Here is a 21,124-nt window from a genome sequence, read left to right on the forward strand (position 1 = left end):
TGAAAGGCGTAAAAAAGTCACGGTTATAAAAATACCCATGTCCGTGTGAACAAGGCCTAAGTTTGCCATTTTGAAATCCCGCCAGTGCAAAAATGCAGGAAAATAAGGCCTAGTCCACATGGACATGGGTATTTCTAACCTGAGTTTTCCCTCCAAACAAATCCTGTTCACACATGCTCAGTTTAAAAGAAATCTCTGTCCACATGAAAAAGCAAAAACACGCTATCAAGCGCTGTCAAGAGCATGCCACACCAGTAGGCGACAATATAACCTCTGATGTCAAATACAGCAGATAATGGTGCACACTCTGACGTCGCAGGGCAAAAACCCTGGTTTAACTGTCTAAATGACAATACTGCATCCATCGTTTTCTTAAAATCCTTACCCTGGCAGGGATTTTCAAAAATGTTTGGTTTTAGTGCCCTGATACTGAATTTTTGCGTGGACAAACGGCCGAACCACGTTTAAAAATGCCACGGCTATAAAAATACTTGGGTCCGTGTGGACTAGGTCTAAGTCTTTAATAGAATGGTGAGTGTCCATTGAGTTTACATATTACAAATAAACAGATAATGTTGCTTTGTTTGAATGCAGATGGGATGTGAGAGAGGCTGACTTTTTAATAATGGTTGTTGTGGATCTTGTATCAAATTTGTCTTAAGCCCTGTTTTCTTTCTCTCTCTCTCTCTCCTATATAATTTGAAAATTACATTGCTGTAGTTTGCAATGAATTGTGGGAGCATGCTAAATGCAAATTTTACAGTATGTCTGCAATTTTGTATTTTTAAAATAGGCTAATATGTAAATGCTACAGGACAACATGTAATGACACTTATTATTTTATTTTATGTATTTATTTATTTATTGAAAATGTCAGCTGTGGTACTAGTTTGGAAATAAAAGCTTTGGCACTTTACAATAACTGCAATAAATGCAGCCTATTAAATGAATTATAAACATGCATGTAGATTCTTTTAATGTACAAATCTTTGTCAAAAATATTTGATAAGAAACACATTTAGACAACATGTATGTGTGATGTCACGATGTCATCAGCAAAATTTGCGCGCGGTGCACATGCGCATTGCGAGTATGCGCAGACAGGTGTCTACGGAGTGGAAAGAAGTTGTTGCATCTGATAATTCTTCAATCGTGTAAGTAATATTTTTATTTTGTCACATTGCAAACACAAGACGTTCATCAGAGTTGGGTATTAGCGTTAGTTTCTTTGCTGAATTTATTGGGCGAGTCTATAGCATATAATTTGATGTAATATGCGCGTGTTAGTTTGTTGCACATGGCATGCTGGAAGACAGGGCTCTCAAGTCAAGTCTCACGCATTCACCGTGATACACACGCATTTCAGTCAGCTCACACGCCAAACCTTGTATTTCTCAGGCTGAGAAGTAATAGATAAATTGTCCTGCTTCGAGGTTTTTTGTGCACTCAACTTTACGCAGCGCCGCAAGAACTGACAAAGATGACATCAGAGTACCGCGAGAAATGTTGCGGAAGAGGCTGATTTCAAATCGCTCTCGCGTTACTCTGATGTCATCCATATGTCGTTTATTGCAGCGCCTCGCCTCATGAAGTCAAGTACCTTGATCAATGACAAGTACAATTCTATAATCTACTCAAAGTGCTCTATTTTCATGTACTAATTTTGTACTTAATATAGCCTACATTTTTTGTTCCTTAGTACATATGAAATATGCTAAAATGTAATTTAAAAATGTATTTAGGTACCACTTGTAATACATTTGAACCCATCTTTGTATGAAAATTCATTTTGTAATACAAGATTATAGTATGTTAAATGCATTTCACTTCATATTCATGACATCTCAAACACGGAGGAAGATATTTTGAGGAATGTTTGTAACCCAATCTTTAATGAGCCCCATTCACTTCCAAAATAAGAAAAATAATACTTAGTCCCTTCTAATTGAAGCTGCCATATTTAGTTTTTTTTATGTCCTGTTTATATGAAATATAGTTTAATTTTTTTTAGGTAGCAGCAACTGCAGCTTACATGGAATGAGGATTATCGGATTCATCTACACTCACTGATCATCCAAGGTAATTTGGATACAATGAATACAAACTATTTTTTGTTTTCTTTTGTAATGATTAATTTTTTTCTAGTGTTATCTGTTTTTTTTTTTTGTTGTTTACACAAGGTACATACACTGCAATAAAGAGCTCAAGTAAATAAGAAAATTTACTCTTCGTATAGTCGAATAATCCAAAAAATATCATTTTAAATTATTTTTTATTCACTTAATTTAGATTGAAGCTAGACAAAATTTCTTGTCATTTTTCTTATCTTATATTCTGCATCTTGATTTAAGAATTTTAATATATTTAGACTGGAAAAAAGACAGAAATACTAAGCTCTTCTTTGCAGTGCATGCCATGAACCATACTGTCACAACCATTATTAATTCAAGTTTACTTTATATAGGTGAATTGATGACCTCAAGCAAATGGATGTTGTCATCTGAAGAGAAAGTTATCCTGGGCCCATGTTTAGAGGCATTTGGGGCATATCAGACACATATCAGAATCAAGCTGCATGCACACTTGAGTTTATTCAGAGGTAATTCAGAGCATAAACTCTTAACAAATATCTATTGTATACTTGCAAGTTTTTTTGACTTCTAGGTTAAGTTTTTTAGTTAGTGACTTCTTTTTTCAGGGGAGCAAATTCAAAATATGTGTTTGTTGTGTCATGTGAACCATGTGCATCATGTGTATTGTCAAAATGAGTGCCTGCTGAACACGCATCAAAAGGGTTTATGATAAGAGTGCAAACTCTACACTGTAAAAAAAAAACCCGTAAAAAAACGGTAAAAAGTCTGGCAGCAAAGTTGCCAAACACTTACCCTCAAATTACAGTGAAAAACCTTAAATTATTTTACGGGAAAATGTTGTTTTTTGAAAACGGATATTTACCGTAAACATTTTCTGTATTTTTACAGTCAACCTGCTGTAGAAAGAATAAAAAATTTCATAAAATAAATCTCCATTGAATGTTAAACGAAAGTATAAATCTGTATAAAAACTTTTAAAAATTGCAGAAATACCTTAAAATTACATAATTAAAACAAAGATTTCTGTTTTAATACAGTATTATTTAGTATATATTTAAGGTAATACAATTTATCTACGAGAACTCCTTGTCAAAGTAAAGACTTTTCCATTTAAAACACACAAAAAATTTAGTATAATTACCTTCAGATACGCTAATTTAAAGCCTAATACCAGTATATTGATCGACTTAAACTTTTATTTTATGTCATTATTCAATCTATTTACAGTAAATTCCTGTTAAATATTGGGTTTATCCTGTACAAAAAAATAAGATCTTGTGATATTACGTTTCATAAACATATTTTTAATAGTTATTTATTTATAAAAACATTATTTGACAGTAATTATAGACACATCTAAACTAAATTTAAAATTTTTACCATTAATGTATGCAGGTTTACATTATATAAACATTATTTGACATTAATTATAGACACATCTAAACTAAATTTACAAGCTTTTACCATTAATGTATGCAGGTTTACATTATATAAACATTATTTGACAGTAATAACAAGCAACTCTTCAATATATCTACATGTTTGTACCATTTAAATACTGGGGGGTTTACTTTATATAAAGATTTTTTGGCAGTAATAACAAGCAACTCTCCAATATTTCTACATATTTGTTACCTTTAATGTATGGGGGCTTTACCTTATAAAAAAAATTTTATTATGGTAATTATAAGCAACTTCCCAATATATCTACATACGTTTACCATTCATTTATGGGGGTTTACCTTATATAACCAATACTTGACATTAATTACAAAAACATCTCCAATAAATTTACATTTTTTTACCATCAATGTATGAGGTATACTTTATATAAACATTGCTTTATACTAATAAAACTTTATATCAACATGACATTTACTCAATGCATGGGTTCACTTTATATAAACATAAATGGACAGTAATTACAAGCAATTCTCCCATATATGTAAAAATACACATGTTTATTTTATGTAAACAATATTTGATAGCAATTACAAGCAACTGCCCTATATATATATATATATATATATATATATATATATATATATATACACACATATACTTTTTCCATTACATCATGGGGTTTACTTTATAAGCCAGTGGTTCTCAAACTTTTTCAGCGTGCGGCCCCCCTTTGTGTACGGTGCATTCCTTCGCGCCCCCCCCCAAAGAAAATTTATGACAAAAAACTGTTCTAAAACTTCACATTTTAATTAAACAAAACATTAAATTATACAAAGTAGTGCTACCTTTTTTTGGTTTAATTTCCCAGAATTCATTAGAATTTAATGTATTTTATAAAATGTCATAAAACTGGGGCCCCCCTGGCACCATCTCGCGGCCCCCCTGGGGGCCCCGGACCCCAGTTTGAGAACCACTGTTATAAGCAACTCCGATATATACAGACCTTTCTTATAAGTGCATGGGACTAACCTTATATGAATATAATTTGACAGTAATAACAAGCAACTCCAATATATCTACAGACTTTTCTTAATAGTACATGGGATTTACTTAATATAAACATTATTTGACAGTAATTGCAACCAACATTCCAGTTTATGTCCACACATTCTGTATTAGTATATTGTGTTTTAAATGTACAAAAAACAAACAGAAGGTCTATGTTAAGTGCATTTGCATCAACAACTTTTTCACTAAATACATACATACATACATACATACTTCTGATATTTTACAGCAATGTCCTTTCCATTCACTGCAGATCCCCATTTGAGATGTACATTTCCACTCAAAAGAAAAGTGTTCATTTTAATGTTAAGTGCATTCATTTGGTGCACTTTAAAAGCAAAATAAATAAGCTATGGCTCTATGAAGAATGTTACCCTATTGTTAATAATTTTGGGCCCTATGCACACTATTCCTACACCCCATGACGATTTGCGCGAATTATGGGTGCGACTTCTGGCGTGTAGTATCAGTAAACCAACGTTTTCCATGATGATTACGGTCATAAGCAGCAAAACAAAGGCGCTCTAAGGGAATTGAAGCGTTTTAGACCATTAATCATTTTTTGTTACATACCGGAAACATCTCCTCACTATCTGCTTGCTGCCTGTCCGTTGATCAAACTGTAAAAAAACGCGATCTCTGTAGACAGCCTAGACTTCACAAACGGCAATATCAACAAGTGGCCAAACCTAGCATCACAAAACAAAACAAAGTATTCCAGCCAATAAACGACAAAGGATTTGGGGGTGGGGGTTGGGCGCGTTCATGAAAGCACGGAAGGGAGGGGGAGGAGTTAGCTACGCTCCGTCTGTTTGAAAACAGTTTCAAACGTCAACAATAACTAACGTCTCGCAGATTCGCTTAGAGAGCCTTTAAACATGTGGGAACACAGCTTGTTACACCTCAAACAGAATAATGTTGTTATCCACATTATTTTCAAACGCGGGAGTAAGAGATGTGACGTATTTCCCTTCTTTGTGCGGGAGCTCAGTTTTAATGGCCAGCCAGTAGAAAACAGTGTGTTGGGAGCACGCATAAAACATGATTAAAACGGTTATGGTAAATATTTACTACACCAGCCATGTATGAGCCAGTGTGAGGATGAAATTAAGAAGTGTCCTGATATATCATATGAAGATATATTCAATCGTTTCATGTTGTTCCTAGGGGTGACGGGTCTTCAATGCATGCAAGTTTTTTTAAACTGCAATTTTAAATCGACTTTTGAGTTTTTGAGTGAACTCAAAGCTAAATGCTATCGAAGCGTCGCAGCGCGCTCCAGCGCTTACGTGCACGCACACAGATGATAAAGGGATGTATCAACAATTCTTAGTTAAGGTAATAACATATTATTGATATATGTTGAAATATGAAAATATGAAATAATATTGAAAATGATTAGACTATTCCTTTAAAATATGTGATTTATGTGGGTCTTTTCCAGGAGTATGACGTGTTGATAAAGTATTAATTAGACATGTTTATGATATTTGTTTTAGTTAAATTAAGTACAATCCGAGTAATGCTGAAACGTTTTAAATTAAATTTGGGCGCTGGTGTGTGTCTCGCATTGAACATTACGCCGCGGCAGTTGTGTGTGGCCTTGCTATGACGACCAGCTGCATTTAAGGGGTACTATCTCTGAGTATGATCTGCAATGGAAAATGGAGCACGGACAGAGCTGGTACGGGTAATGGTTGTTTAAGTACTGTTCATGCTTAACATCTAGAAAATGCACATAGGCTTAAAACTCCTTCTGTCAAACACAATAGAAGCTAAGTTCTTTCCAGTAACAAACAAACAAGTTCATATATAATCAGTATTAATATAAAGATGTGAATGTGCATGCTAAAAAAAGTTCATTTGGCAGATTGATATTCACCCACGTCCTTTCAGAACTTCAACGATGGCTATGATCCTCTGTAGTGGCTTTCACCAGGCCTTGTCCTGAAAAATAAAAAAGATGTATCATGCTTGCAAAAATTCCTACACATCAGCCGTGGCCACATTGTATTGTTTTCAATTTACACACAATGGCAACTTTGCCTCCCTCACAGCATCGCCAGAGCAGAGCCATTAGGTTGCCGCTCAACAATAATTTCAGTTTGGAGCTCGAATGAAAATTGAGCATGAACAAACTTTGCCTCTATTAATGCTTCTAATGCAGGAACATTAAAAGGCAGAGTCCACGATGTTTGAAAGCCAATGTTGATATTTGAAATCACCTAAACAAACATGCCCCTACCCCAATAGACTCTGGACCTTCTGTTGATAGACCCGCCCCACACATACGCAACCCGGCAAGGATGTCGGTTAGTAGACACGCTCCTTACTGCTGATTGGCTATAAGTGTGTTTTGGTAGTCAGCCCGTCTCCTTTTCCAAAGCGTTTTTCAAACATCGTGGACTCCGCCTTTAAGGGGTTAAAATGTCTTAAAAGGGTTCAAGCTGCTCTGTAGATGTGATCAACAAAATCTTAAATCCACTTGTAAATAATCTGGATAAACCAGTTGGATTTCCATACAAATCCTCACCTTGTGTTCATTAAGATGTGCTTTTCAGCTCTTCTTCGAACTCCTTTGCCGCTTCCCTCTTAGCTTCCAGGGTTTCAGCCTATCATGTTCTCAGCCATCTGGGTCACCAGCAAAGTAGAGTTTAACTTCACCCGGGCGATTCAAACTGTAGAGCAGGTTCAGAGGCTGGCTGTGCGAGAGCTGTCTGGTCTGGTTCCGACTTCACCACCTGGTCCTTGGCCTCTTGATCCTTGTCAAACTGAACACAGAATATGAACCATAACATGGGTGAGAAAGATTTGATAAACCCCTTTAGCGTCATATGGACAAATGTACAAACATTAAAATGCTACACATAACGTTAACTTACCTGTCCAAGTGGATTTCTCTTCCAGAAAATGGCCCTAACGTGATTTCTTGTTATTGAACAAAGCATTTGGTTTGTTAGATAATGATAAACCTTAACACCATCAAATAATTTTACCTGCAGCCACATTTATCCTATTATGTCTGAGGGTCTTTCCCTTAACAGTTTCCAGCAATTAAAGAAAGGACTGGTGAAGGTGACATGAATCTCCCCTTTCAGTGTGCCACTTCAGGAGAAGAAAGACAAAAGGACAGAAAGTTGCTCAGATTTGTAGAATGAATGTAAGAAAGTTTATTTGGTTACTGAACATAGGACAAAATATATTTACAGCAATTTCATTACAAACAAGGGGGGCAGCCGGAAAGGTGTAGGCTAAAGCCATGGATTATTACGCCTACCCTGTGTTACTTTATGAAATACAGTATGAAAATCATACTTAATACTATCCTTGGTTTTCGAATAGTACGTGGGTAAAATTGACTTACTGTAGTTGGTGAATGGGTCTTTCTGTTGGTTGTTCTCCCCCGATAAAAATCTTATTCCAATGCTTGATCTAAACAAGTAAGTTAAACAAATCAAATATCTTTTCAATGTCATTATAAAGAGGTTATGTAAACATATACTCTAACGAATAAATGACTGTTTTATCACTTTAAGTTACTCATTCCCACGCTTTTTTACCCCTCATGCGTTTGAGTTTTAAACTAACATTAGCTGACAACATTAATCATATAACGTCATATAAAACACAGCAATGTCAGATGGTAATGTACTACGAACACATTGAAATACGTGCTAATATCGCTACGCTAATAGCGAAGCAGTACAAAAACACACACAGCGATAACTTATTTAAGTTATCCTATGAGGTTGCAGTAACGTTATGCTACCCGTGTCCCTAAACGTTAGAGTGTTAATGAAAAATGATCTCTTACCTGATATGCAGCGAGCACCACTTGAGTATTTTTACAGACCCCGTACGACCCCTTCTTCTATTCACATTCCAGCTTTTGTTCTTCATTGACACATCAACTAAAATTAGCTGAAAATTTAAGAATTTAACAGGCAGATATAAAATAATCCAGGTCTGACAGAGAGATCAACGCAAAGCAGCAGCTGCTCCGACCGATAGTAACGGACGTATTTTCAAACTTAAAATAGGGGCGCAGACCCGCGCACAATATATATATATATATATCAACGTTTAAACAACAACTGACATTATTTTAATCATATCGACGTTAAAGGTAGATCATGTGCCGGCTGGGTAAATATATTAATTTACCTTTAGTGAAACCTGAATATCCTGAAAACGTTCCATACTTTATCAAGGCTCTCTACTCTGGCCACTGCCAGTATGGCGCGATCTTACGTTATGACGTATATCCCCCTCCAAAAGTCAAGCGATGTTATTGGTCGAGATTGCCTCTGCCGTACGATTCGTCCAATGATTGTACAACATTCAATTATTTGAATCTGCGCGCACTTTCTTGATACCTAAAGCACAGAGAGAGAGACTAGAAAAACAATTACGATGATTGTTTACACTTACACGGTTGTTTAATGTTTCAAGCATTTTAATGTCTTCAATTGCTTCACCCCCAGTTTACCAAAGCTCAAGTTTATGCAAGAGCCTTGGTTGAACTGTTGAGCCCCAGAATAAATTCCTAGTCTTTCACACATTGTTCACCTATTGTAAATTAAAAAATATAGCACCCCATTGTAAAGCTTTATTCATAGTGTGGCTGTTTTCCCCATCAACCGAGAAAATTGTGTAGTGGCCTAATGATTTCACAGTGAGGGCCTTGAATTTTGTTGAATATACAGATTGACTTTGTGTCTTCAATGTTTTTAAAGTGGACATGTGCCAATATAGTCTATGGTCAATATATACGATAACAGAAAACCACTGTCAGGGCAGCATTTCAAACAGACAAAAAGGACAATTTCACCCTTAAAATCCAAGCCAAAAGAGGACATATCAGGACACAAGATTCAGTCCTTTCACATCAACAAGCAGACAGGCATTAGGAGGTTAGTAGTTTCCAGCATTCTTAAGCCTGGTTGTCTTGCAGAAAAACTGTCCCAAAGCATGATGCTCAGAGACTTGAGGCTGCAGCACCACTTGCCAGACAGCAGCAGCTGATACAGTCCATGGGTGGGGTCTGAAAATGTTGCCATTCAATTTTTCTCTGCCACTTATGAAATTGTTACAGAACACTTCAGAATTGTAAACACTAAGTCAGTGCCTGACAGTAAAACACGGGAAATATGATGCATAAACAATCACTGACTATTCTTGATTTCAGAATTTTATATAAAACTTAAGCTGTGCAATTATTACCTGTACAATAACTGTATAGGCCTATTTAGCTGTGCAACAATACCTCCTGCAGTATTTCATCTTTCGAGGCAATATTTTTAGATCTGTGTCTGTAGTATAACACACAGTTATTATTATGTTCAATTTTTATTTACAACATATCTGCATGAAAGGTAGCCTACATAGCGCTTTTTATTTTTTTATTTTATGCATATATTTTTTATCTATCACTCTTATTTCTGCACTTGTTGAATCTTAAGCTGATGTGGCCAGCAAAGTTTATCTTTGCTTCTGAAATATAATACATTTCTTAATTGTATATTTCTGAATTGGTTGCAGGGGACTTGGAAGTTTTGCAGTTGCCCTGTATTTGATAGGTGTGAGGTGCTAATTTTAATTCCCAGCTGTCTGCATGCCATCTAACTGACATCAGAAGCCAAAGTTGATAAGATACAGACACAAAGTATGTACTGCAAAGTATGTACTGGAAAAAGAGCCTCAGGCCAGCATCTGTAATAGACTTTGGGGCTCATGGGCCCATGGACTCCGTAAAAGTGGGATGAAGATCACAAGATGGCCATTAATGACTGTGAAGTCAAAGACTTCTAACATGTTAGGATAGTACAAGCTTGTTTTACTCCATTCAGGTCGTCTGGCTCTGTCTGTCTCTGTTCTAAATACCCTCTGTGTACTGGTATTTTCATTCTGTATTTAGGCTATATGTTAGGGGAGTGGGCGTATGTATGATGTGAACTGGCTGCATTGTACTTTTTTTATTGCTGTGGTCGAAAACGGAAGTGTCCACAGCTAGCCACCGCCCGCCATTTCAGCAGCAATGTATAATGGCAATGGCATGCAACACGTCAGCCAAGTATGGGCAATGATGGCACTAGATCCATGATGGCAGGTAACATTTGGGCCAATTGTGGGTGGGAAGTATGTGGCCCAGATCAGTTTAGTGATTGTAAGCCACATTTGAAAACTGTGATTTACAATAAATAATTATAAGAATTTAAGTATTTTTAGGCTTTCTAAATCTTAATGTAATTTAACCCTTTTTAAATAGTTTTGTAATAAAAGAAGCTAATGTATTTGGACAATTATGTTTGTTTACATTTCAGTTACATAAACATGGTTTCAGATCATGGTCAAGATAATTTTGTTCAAGTGATCCTGAACTTCCAGACGTTTTTCTTTCTGAATTTTAAAGTATTGATAACGTTTCTTGAGCTGTACCATGGATTGTTTCTATTTAAATTTGCTTTTGCGCGCTTTTCATTGTAGCAGGGGGTTTATTCCTGCCCAACGAGAATTTTGTATGTTGGTGCTTTTGTTAATAAAAAAAGTTAGATACTGTATAAATAAACGATATATGTTTCACTGTGCTTTTTGCCTGCCGAAGTGTTAAAAACGATCGCGTTACATTTGGATGCGTAGTTTATTATGCAGTGCATCAAGAACCTACAAGCGGATGACATCAAAGTACTGCGAGAACGACTCGAAAAATCATGCGCAGGATTATGATCTCAAATCCCTCTCGCGTTATTTTAACGTCATCCGTTTGTACGTTCTTGCAACGCAGCATTATGTAGAACACCTTATCAAAAATGATTGAGATGGCCAATCAAATCAAAAAAAGGTGAGTGCCACTGGCCAATCACATAACAGATGACGAGCTTTCCTCTGCTTTCCTGTTGACGCAAGCCGAGCGGTGGCCAATCAAATAAACCAATAGGCGGGGTAACCGTTACAGGAGCAACGCTGCCTGCAGCCGGCCATCATAACGGACACAGATTTCAAAGCGGGTGAAAGATACTAGTTGCCAACCGCCAATAAAAGTTAAAGAAGAAGAAAGAACAAGATTACTAGTAAGTACCTGAACTTGAGTATTTAAACTTTTTCAATCATAAAATGTTTTAGTTTAAATGTCTAACAAACGAATAAAGGGATGCAAACGTTTACGTGATCATGTAGTATGTGTTATAGGCTATTGCAGTTTGATGGCCATTATTAGCTGTTGTTAGGCATAAGAATTACTGTAATCATATTATTAATGAAGTTAATTAAATTGGTTATCTGGTCTTCCCGTTGTTAGAACATTTATTAAAAAAATAATATTTGAAAATGTATTTCTGTAACGTTTAAATTTTCTTTTTTGGTGAAAGTGTGTCAGGTCTGTGTTCATCAAGACTTGGAAGACTATGGAGTAGGACAAAAAGGATGATGGGGTGTATATTCCAGTAGACACGTAAAACATCAAGGTAAATTAAATGTTGAGGCTCATGTTGTCATCTTTTTGTTTATATCCACCTGTTTCTTGACGTAAATGCGGGCGCCGCCATCTTTGAGCTTTCCGGTTTATGACTTCCGGTGAGCCACTATAGCTAACGGTAGCCTATTACGAAGGACACAAGTGTGCCGTTTTGTGCAATCAGGGGTTGCTATAATAGCTAACACAAATGCAGTAAATCTCTACAAAACATTTGTTTTAACCCCATCCAGTAAAACCTTTCATAGAAACTACCAGTAAACAATAAATACAAGAATTGTTTAAAAACACTTAAAATGCTGATAAAAAAATATGCTGATTTAACGTTAGCTGATTTATTTATTCTGCTACTATATATTATTACAAAAATGTGATTACAGTACATAATATACATGACATAATCCGCTTAGTTAATGTTTATAATAGTTCTTAATGTGTTTGAGCTTATTTTTGTTATGTTTTAAATAAAAAAGCAAATACTTTCATAAGCTCATGTCTCCACCTGCGTAAGAAGCGATGTTATAATATTTTCATAAACAAAAACAATACTCAATACATATGGAGTAGTTTAATGTTTATTAGGGTTTGTTCAAATAACTTGCACGGGTTGGTTGAATGATACTGCTGACTGTGTCAGAAAGCATCTTTTGCAGCGATTTTTGTGTGAGCATATCAATGAACACCCCTGACCACTCGGTGAGTTTCACGTCTTTGTAAACGAAAGTTTAATGCATTTAAGAAAGGATTGTTCCAGTGCACCTATTAGACCCATTATAGAGGTGGGAGGTGATACAAGAAACACCTGAAAATTCTCGGGGCAGCCACATATCTCGAAATTTCAGTCAAAACCGTTCTATTTCATCATAAACAATCCGAAAACAGGGCTTTAAGTGTAAAATACCGAACTTGTCCTTTAAGTACATGCTCAGATCTCATTTGCTTTTGAGTACCTTAATGAAAAGTACGTCTTTAAGGTCTAAGCTATGTTTCATTTTATTTAGACATTTAACACTTTCGTCCAAAGCAACTTCTAATGGTCTATCTGTCTGTTTTGAAGTATATCTTTATGCTTTTAATTGCTGTATTATATGGCTTTGGCTTAATAACAAATATTCATTTGCATCTATTTTCTTTAATATAACAGTGGGCTGCTGTAATGTTTACGTCTATGGAAAGAGGAGCTGAGAAGCAGTACTTCTTGTTGAGGACAATCTTGAACACTTTCTCATACACATTTATTATTATTATTAGTGTTGGATTGTTTTTGTTTCAATTTTATTAATTGTATTGTTTTAATTTTTCGATCGATTTGAAATTACCTCAGTTAGATTCATGCTAATACTTTAACTGGAACTTGTATCTTTCCGTAAAGCTGACTGTAGAGTTGGTTTCACATACACATGAAGTTGTAGTGTTTCTAATTAACTTAACTAACTTTTAAGTTCAGTTTGGTTCAAACTTGTATTTACCCATGGTAATTCATTTAAATTTTAATTCATGCTAATATGTTAATTTCAATGAAAAACTTCTGTATTTGTGTATAGCTGGTCATTTGGGCAAACTATGTTTCACACACCAGTGTAACTGTCACAATGTTTTTTTATTTTTTTTTATTATTAGTTTGTTCTAAACTTCTGTTTGTTTACTAAGGATTAAATTGCTTTGTAATTTAAGTTGTTGGTGTTAGATTCATGCCAATAATGTATTTGAACAAACTAGTATTTTTGTTTATTGCTGGCAGTTTATATTAGAATAGTTTTAACACATACAATGTGGATGTCGTAGTGTTATTGACTTGTGTTATTGATTAATAAAAATGGCAAATAATTTCAAAGTAATTTTTTGTGTTATTTATTAATATAATTTGGGCAAGATCAGGCTGAGTTATGGCTCAGTTTTGGAAGTTCTGGTTAAATGCTGGTTTTAATATGGTGACTTATGGCTGAGAACTGGTACCAATTAACCTGATCTGGGCCGGTTATGGGATATTATCTGGCCCTTGTCTCTAATCCAGAACTGGGCCATTGTAGGGCCGTCATTATTTGTTGTATGTGGGCCGAGGAAAAACTTCTTTTACTTTTGCCAAAATTGCTATGTGGGTCCTTAAATTAATGGGATAAGAATGTAGATATATTGGACAGTTGCTCTTAAATACTATAAAATAATGTTTATATAAAGTAAACCCTATACAGTAATGATAAAGTAATGTAGATATATTGGATAGTTGCTTTTATTTACTATAAAAACATTTATATAAACTGAACTTCATGAATTAATAGGAAAAGTATATAGATATATTAGATAGTTGTGTGTAATGACTATAAAAGTAAATTTATTCAACGTAAACCTATAGATTAATGGGAAAAGTACGTAAGTGTATTTGATAATTCCTTGTAATTACTATAAAAGTATGTTCATTTAAAGTAAACCCTGTAAATTAATAGGTAAAGTCTGTAAATATAATTGATAGTTCCTTTTAATTACTATAAAGTAATGTATTTATAAAGTTAACTTCATTCATTAATGAGAAGAGTCTGTAGATATATTGGATAGTTGCTTTTAATTACTATAAAAGTATGTTTTTTTCAAATTAAACCCTATACATTAATGGGAAAGGTATGTAGATATATTGGATAAATGCTTGTAATTACTGTGCAATATGGTTTATATAAAGTAATGACCATAAAAATATGGCTTTGCAAGCTATTATAATGTGATCTTATTTTTTCTACAGTTCAAAAACAAAATTTAACAGGAATTTAATATTAATAGATTTGATAATCCCATAAAATAAAAGCCTAAAGCTGTTAAAATACGGTATTTTAAGTAATGTTATGTAACTTTTTTGTGTTTTACATCTAAAAATCTGTACTTTGACAGATAGTTCTTGTGGATGTAATTGATAATGTTATGAATTTACCAAAGAATACTGTGTAAAAAAGAAGACTTCATTTAATTTTATCATTTTGAGGTATTTCTGCAATAATATCCAGTTTATATGCAGATTTATTCATTTCTTTTACATTCTACAGACATTTTTTAATGGGATTTTCTTTTCATTCTTCAGCAGTGGAACTGTAAAAATATAGTACATTTTACGGTAAATATCTGTATTTTAAAAAACAGAATTATTCCGTAGAATAACTTAAGGTTTTTTACTGTAATTTGAAGGTAAGTGTTTGGCAACTTTGCTGCCAGACTTTTTACCGTTTTTTTACGATTGTTTTTTTTACATGTATTTACCTTAAAGTTAAGGTTTCATATTAAAAAAACATATAGTTGTCTTAATTTTAAATATGTGATTTTTTTTGTATTTTTACATAGAATTCAATGTAATTTAACATTCAAGCCAATTAAAAATAAGAATAATCCTGTAAAAAAACTATGATTTCTCATTAAGTGAAATTACAGTTTATTAATTTTATTTTATGGTTAATGTTTTTAATAAAAGTTTTTTTCTTTATTTTAATGACATTTACACGTAATGTAAAAAAACAGAAAATTTCAGTAAAATAATACAGTATATTTCTGTGAAAAATTTTTTTTTTTTTTTTACAGTGTAGAGCAGATACTAATAACTATAACACTACAACCACTGCATTATGGGTTGAAATTAGTCAAAATAACAAATACATGGACATTTCTCGGCGAACTTGATGCACGTTACAACTGTATTTTACCATGCACAAACAAATGCCATAAGATTTAAATATATGAAATTCAGAATTTAAATGAATGTGTATTGATTTGTACAAATGGAGACATGTATGTGAATAAAAATTGTAATTTTTTTGTTATGTATTTATATATATCATAATTTGCCCATGCAAAAAAGGAGATGTGCATTTGTGGATCAGGTGACACGCCTGCATTTATCCCGTTCTGTTCATTTGGATTTTGAGATTTCCATTTTGCCGTTTAAAGCATTTTATGAGCCAAATACAAACAACTATCAATGAATGAACCAAACAAATGCGTTTCATTTTGTGTTGGAATTTAATTATGTGCATCAAACAGGATGAATGCACATGCATTGCCTGGTTCACAAATGCACATTGGTGGTTTTGTTTTTGCATGCACAAATTGTGATATTTGTGAATTTCAGTGATTATATTTTTTATTAGTTTATTACAATTTGTGTATGCAAAAACATCAATGTGCATTTGTGAATTAGGCGATGTACATGCATTCATCCTGTTTGGTTAAATACAAACCACGCAACAAAAGTCGCAAAATTTGAATGAACCAAACATGTGAATTTACATGTATCACCTGATTCACAAATGCACATCAGCATTTTTGCATGCACAAATTGTGATATAATGATACAAAATATAATCACTGAAATTCACAAATGTCTCTGTTTGTACAAATCTATGCACATTCATTTGAATATTGAATTTTACGGACACAAAAATGAAATGCATTTGTTTGGTTTATTCATCGATAGTTGTTTATATTTGGCTCATATAATGCTTTACATGGGGAAATGAGTCTCAAAATCCAAATAAACAGAATGGGATAAATGCAGGCGTGTCACCTGAACCACAAATGCATGCACATCTCATTTTTTGCATTTTTATTCACATACATGTCTCCATTTGTATAAATCAATACACATTAATTTAAATTCTGAATTTTATATATTCAAATTTAAGACATTTGTTCGTGGATGGTAAAATACATTTGTACTGTACATCAAGTTCACCAGTAAATGTGCATCTATTTGTGAATAATTTTCTAATTTCAACCCATACTGCATTGTTATAAACCCAGTATGAATTAAAGGATCTGCCCTGGACAGTTTTTATGTTTGGCAGAACTAAAACTTTAAAATCTTTTTCTAGCAAATTTTTATTTTATTGTTTTAGTATATGCTGATTTTTTATAATAAGATCTTCTGGTTGTTGTTTTTTTTAACAGAGAAGTTGTGGGCATCAGTCCGGAAACTGGATCAAAAATTTGCTGCTGGAATGTGAGACAAATAAAGGCATGGAATGAACCCAAATGTATGAACACTGCTACAAAAACTAATGGACTTTCAATGGCTTGCCAGTTAATTCCAATGGAATTGAAGAAGAGACTCTGACAAGATTTTCAAGTTGGTGTTTAATTTAAAAGTTTATCTTCATAGATAAGCAATTTAAAGGTAGGCACAGTTAAAACTATTTCTTGTGTGTTTGTTTAAACTGTAAATTTATGACTGAAGTTTGGTCACTATGTAGTAATGTGTTCCTTTGTGGTTAATTAAATGCTGCAGTGCTTTGTGGTATTCGTTGTTGTATTTCCAAGGCTAAAGCCTTATTTTGTGATCTGCATTGTATTGGAGAGTTTTGGAAACTAATACTTATTATCTTAATGCATTGGAAAGTTTTGGACTATTGAACAATAAATGCATTTGGCTACATCTGTGATTTTCTGTTATTTTAAGTGTTTTAGTTTACATTACATTAAATGATTTATCACAGCAGTTAAAAAAAATTACAGTAATTTTTTTACAGTGTAGGCTACCATGACACAAGTTGCAGCTCCAAAAACATTTCTTAGTCAAGTTGTATAGCTACAAGCAGCACAAAACCAAAGAAGTGGATTTGATGAAGTCATGTTGTAGTATTGCTGAACAATGTTCACCAGTTAGAGATTGAGGTGGAATGTGAGTTAACAGTGGACGTGGTCTTACTTTGCAGCAAGAGCAAAACCCTAAAAGTTTTAATGCTGAAGAGGGATACATTTAAAACACTATAAATTTACTGATTTATGTAATTTTACTTACATTTCTACAGAAAAATAATCAATAAAACATTTACAGAAATTTTCTGTAAAAATAATTTTTTAATCTGTAAAAATGAACGGCAAATTTCTGTGAAAATTAACGGCAAATGTCTGTGGAAATTAACGGCAAATGTCTGAAAATTAACGGCAAATGTCTGTAAAAATTAACGGCAAATGTCTGTGGAAATTAACGGCAAATGTCTGTGGAAATTAACGGCAAATGTCTGTGGAAATTAACGGCAAATGTCTGGAAATTAACGGCAAATTTCTGTGAAAATTAACGGCAAATGTCTGTGGAAATTAACGGCAAATGTCTGTGGAAATTAACGGCAAATGTCTGGAAATTAACGGCAAATTTCTGTGAAAATGAACGGCAAATGTCTGTGGAAATTAACGGCAAATGTCTGTGAAAATTAACGGCAAATGTCTGTAAAAATTAACGGAAAATGTCTGTGGAAATTAACGGCAAATGTCTGTGGAAATTAACGGAAAATGTCTGGAAATTAACGGCAAATTTCTGTGAAAATGAACGCAAATGTCTGTGGAAATTAACGGCAAATGTCTGAATATTAACGGCAAATGTCTGTGGAAATTAACGGCAAATTTCTGTGGAAATTAACGGCAAATTTCTGTGGAAATTAACGGCAAATGTCTGAAAATTAAAGGCAAATGTCTGTGAAAATTAACGGCAAATGTTTGTGAACATTAACGGCAAATGTCTGTGAAAATACATTTTTGATCTGTAAAAATAGTATGAATTGCCTTTAAAAAACATAATTTTGATGTGATTGTTAATTACAAGGAAATACTGTCATTTTAATGGTAAATCTTTAAATAACAGAAAATATCTGTAAAACAAAAGCATTTTACTGTTTAATAAAAAAATTGGAAAATTCTGTAAAAATATACAGAATATTACCTGTAAAAAAACGTTTTTTTTTACAGTGTTGGTAAACACTTGTACACTGAAGCATACAATACTGTACAATTACTGACATAGGCATGTGCTATTCAGGTGTCAAAGCTGTGCGAAACTGGAGGGAGAACCTTGAGAGACCGTGCCGGAAGAATGCTGGACAGGTAAATTCTCTAAACATGCAATATTAATCAGACATTGTGGTGTCAACACAGTCTTTCATGTGGTCACAAAAAATCAGAAAATATTTCAGTCTGCAACTGTTAACGACATTGTCTTTTGTATTTTAGAGTTCACTAAAATTAATTCATTTCAAAGTTCAACATGAATGGTGGTGGTCCACTGCAGAAGCAAGCATTTGAAAAAACATCAGTTCTCAGTTATTAAAGGTAAGTGTGTTTGTATGTAGTTTTAGGCTACATGGTGTTTCACAAAATAGTACTTTTAATATGACATTAGGTTATGTGAGGAGTAATTGACAACAGTCCGGTACTGCCTTAATATTTTCTAAATATTAAAAGCCCCAGATTAAATTACTCTTTGCCGATACAACAGTTTACTTATCCATACAATATTGTTTAGATGTTTTATTTTTAGACATTTGACAGGTTTTATGTCAATAAGATTGTATTGTGAATATTTTATGCTTGGCATCTTAAAGGGTATTTGCAGGGTATTTGATTTAGAAAAATACTAACTTTAGCCTACACGCACCAACGAGAAGCACACTCCTATCTCATTAACCAGTAAGACTAACAAAGTGAATAACATTACCAAAATAACCAACATAAACAACTGTTTTTATCCGAAATAAATACAGCACGTTTAGAAATTTGAAAAGATAAATATCATTACACTAATTCGTAAAGGAACACAAACTACATAAGCAACAAGTTTCATTAAAATACAATCTGAATCCATCAAAATAGAATCACACTGCATACCTACCTTTCCAAAAGAAACACTGCAACGACCCTTTCAGACCTGTAGCTGTTTCCATCTTGCAGAAAAGCAGTGAACTTACCAATGTTAATTTGGGTTTTTGCTCTTTGCTCATCCAGATGTTTTTTTGTTGTTTCAAAATGTCTTTCGTTTTGTAGCTCCTGTGTCAATTCAGCAGGAAGGTTTATTTGATTCTCCCTATTTTTACAGAGTGTGAACAGGTTGTGAAGTGGCATGCAAAACACGTTCACAGAAGAGGGGCAAAAATTTAATGCGTCCAATTATGGGCCGGAATGAGATTCTGGCAGTATGATAACCGTAAGCAAAAATACCACGGTGTTGTGGTATTGCCATTGTGACACTAAAATGTGTTATTTTCAAATGTCTGCATATTAAAACATCAACTTTTCAACTGGACACAATACAATTTATTTTTAAGCAACAAACAACGTTTATGCCAGGTAAAAATAAAGCCTTTAAATGATAATATTCTTTCAATTGTAAATGTAAACATGAATTCAATTACATGATTTAATTCACTTTGTGTAAACACAGTTCATACATTGAAAACGGTATCACAGAAAATTTTTGTGGTTTTTAAAACCTTGACTCTGAAAATCTCGGTATACCTTCAAACCGGTAACTGGCCCATGCCCACGTCCAATTATTGCATTCGGTCAGGGTTCAATGATATGTTGAACGTTTTTTGGTCCTACGCCTTTTACAGGTGACACAAATATATAAAAATACACATTTAGACAACTTAACATAGTGAGAGCTATCAATATTTGAGGAGACTTTCAACCAGCATAACTAAAATGTTTCTGGATCAAAATCAGATACCCTGCCTTTAAGCCTCTTTTGCTAGTTCCAAAAATGTCATTAAACACACGCAGAGAAACATGCACTTCTGTTAGTAATGAGAACGGTATGATTACTGTTGTTGACCTGTCAATGTTTATACATTACTTTTTCAAAAGAGAATGACTATCACATTTAACATAAAGCAGAAATACTTGTCTCATGCATTCTTTTCATATTTGGCAGATGCTGTGTTGAACAACTTCCCAGCAGCAACAGAACTGGAAGTGAAGGATGCAATGGGGGCATTTCAAACAGGCACCAGGGAGCACGGTAGTGATGGGTCGTTCGCGAACGCCGGCTCTGAGAGCTGATTCTTTGTAGCGAACGAGCAGAGCCGAATCTTCAGACGCAGGCCGGGGAGCCTGAGCCAGAAGAGCTGAGCCAGAAGAGCCGAATCAATGAAAAGAGCCGGACTGCCATGACTAAAATGTAGAGCCGGAGCTTGAGCCGAAAGAGCCGAATCAATGGAAAGAGCCGGACTGCCCATCACTAGAGCACGGGGGGGGGGGGTATAGAAATTAGTACAATTAATAAGTTGACGTGAACTGAAGATAGTTTGTTAATGTTTAGATGTTATTTCATTTTTAAAATTGT

At 34.1% G+C, this 21,124-nt stretch overlaps 4 long non-coding RNA genes across 5 annotated transcripts in view; 3 read left to right on the forward strand and 1 right to left on the reverse strand.

Annotated features, from left to right (window-relative positions):
• LOC141280723 (uncharacterized) overlaps positions 1-21,124 on the forward strand; it is a 34,607-nt gene extending 13,483 nt beyond the window's left edge. Inside the window, exons 1-3 of one of the 2 annotated variants that reach the window (XR_012335032.1) lie at positions 18,838-18,888; positions 19,015-19,113; positions 20,714-21,124. This is a non-coding gene — a long non-coding RNA (uncharacterized lncRNA). Of the gene's footprint in view, positions 1-18,837; positions 18,889-19,014; positions 19,114-20,713 lie in introns of those variants that run through there. The other variant, XR_012335033.1, reaches the window with a different exon arrangement.
• On the forward strand, positions 1,096-17,687 carry LOC135758154 (uncharacterized). Its single transcript, XR_010536466.2, has 4 exons — positions 1,096-1,154; positions 2,012-2,079; positions 2,465-2,599; positions 16,960-17,687. It is a non-coding gene; the product is annotated as an uncharacterized lncRNA (long non-coding RNA).
• Positions 4,151-8,775, reverse strand: LOC135758139 (uncharacterized). The gene is made up of 5 exons (XR_012334993.1): positions 8,380-8,775; positions 7,930-7,997; positions 7,448-7,670; positions 7,099-7,336; positions 4,151-6,512 (listed from the first exon to the last, which is right to left on the reverse strand). It is a non-coding gene; the product is annotated as an uncharacterized lncRNA (long non-coding RNA).
• On the forward strand, positions 11,180-14,105 carry LOC135758163 (uncharacterized). Its single transcript, XR_010536470.2, has 3 exons — positions 11,180-11,635; positions 11,933-12,028; positions 13,181-14,105. It is a non-coding gene; the product is annotated as an uncharacterized lncRNA (long non-coding RNA).

This window comes from Paramisgurnus dabryanus, chromosome 14 (assembly GCF_030506205.2).
Source record: "Paramisgurnus dabryanus chromosome 14, PD_genome_1.1, whole genome shotgun sequence".
NCBI lineage: Eukaryota > Metazoa > Chordata > Actinopteri > Cypriniformes > Cobitidae > Paramisgurnus > Paramisgurnus dabryanus.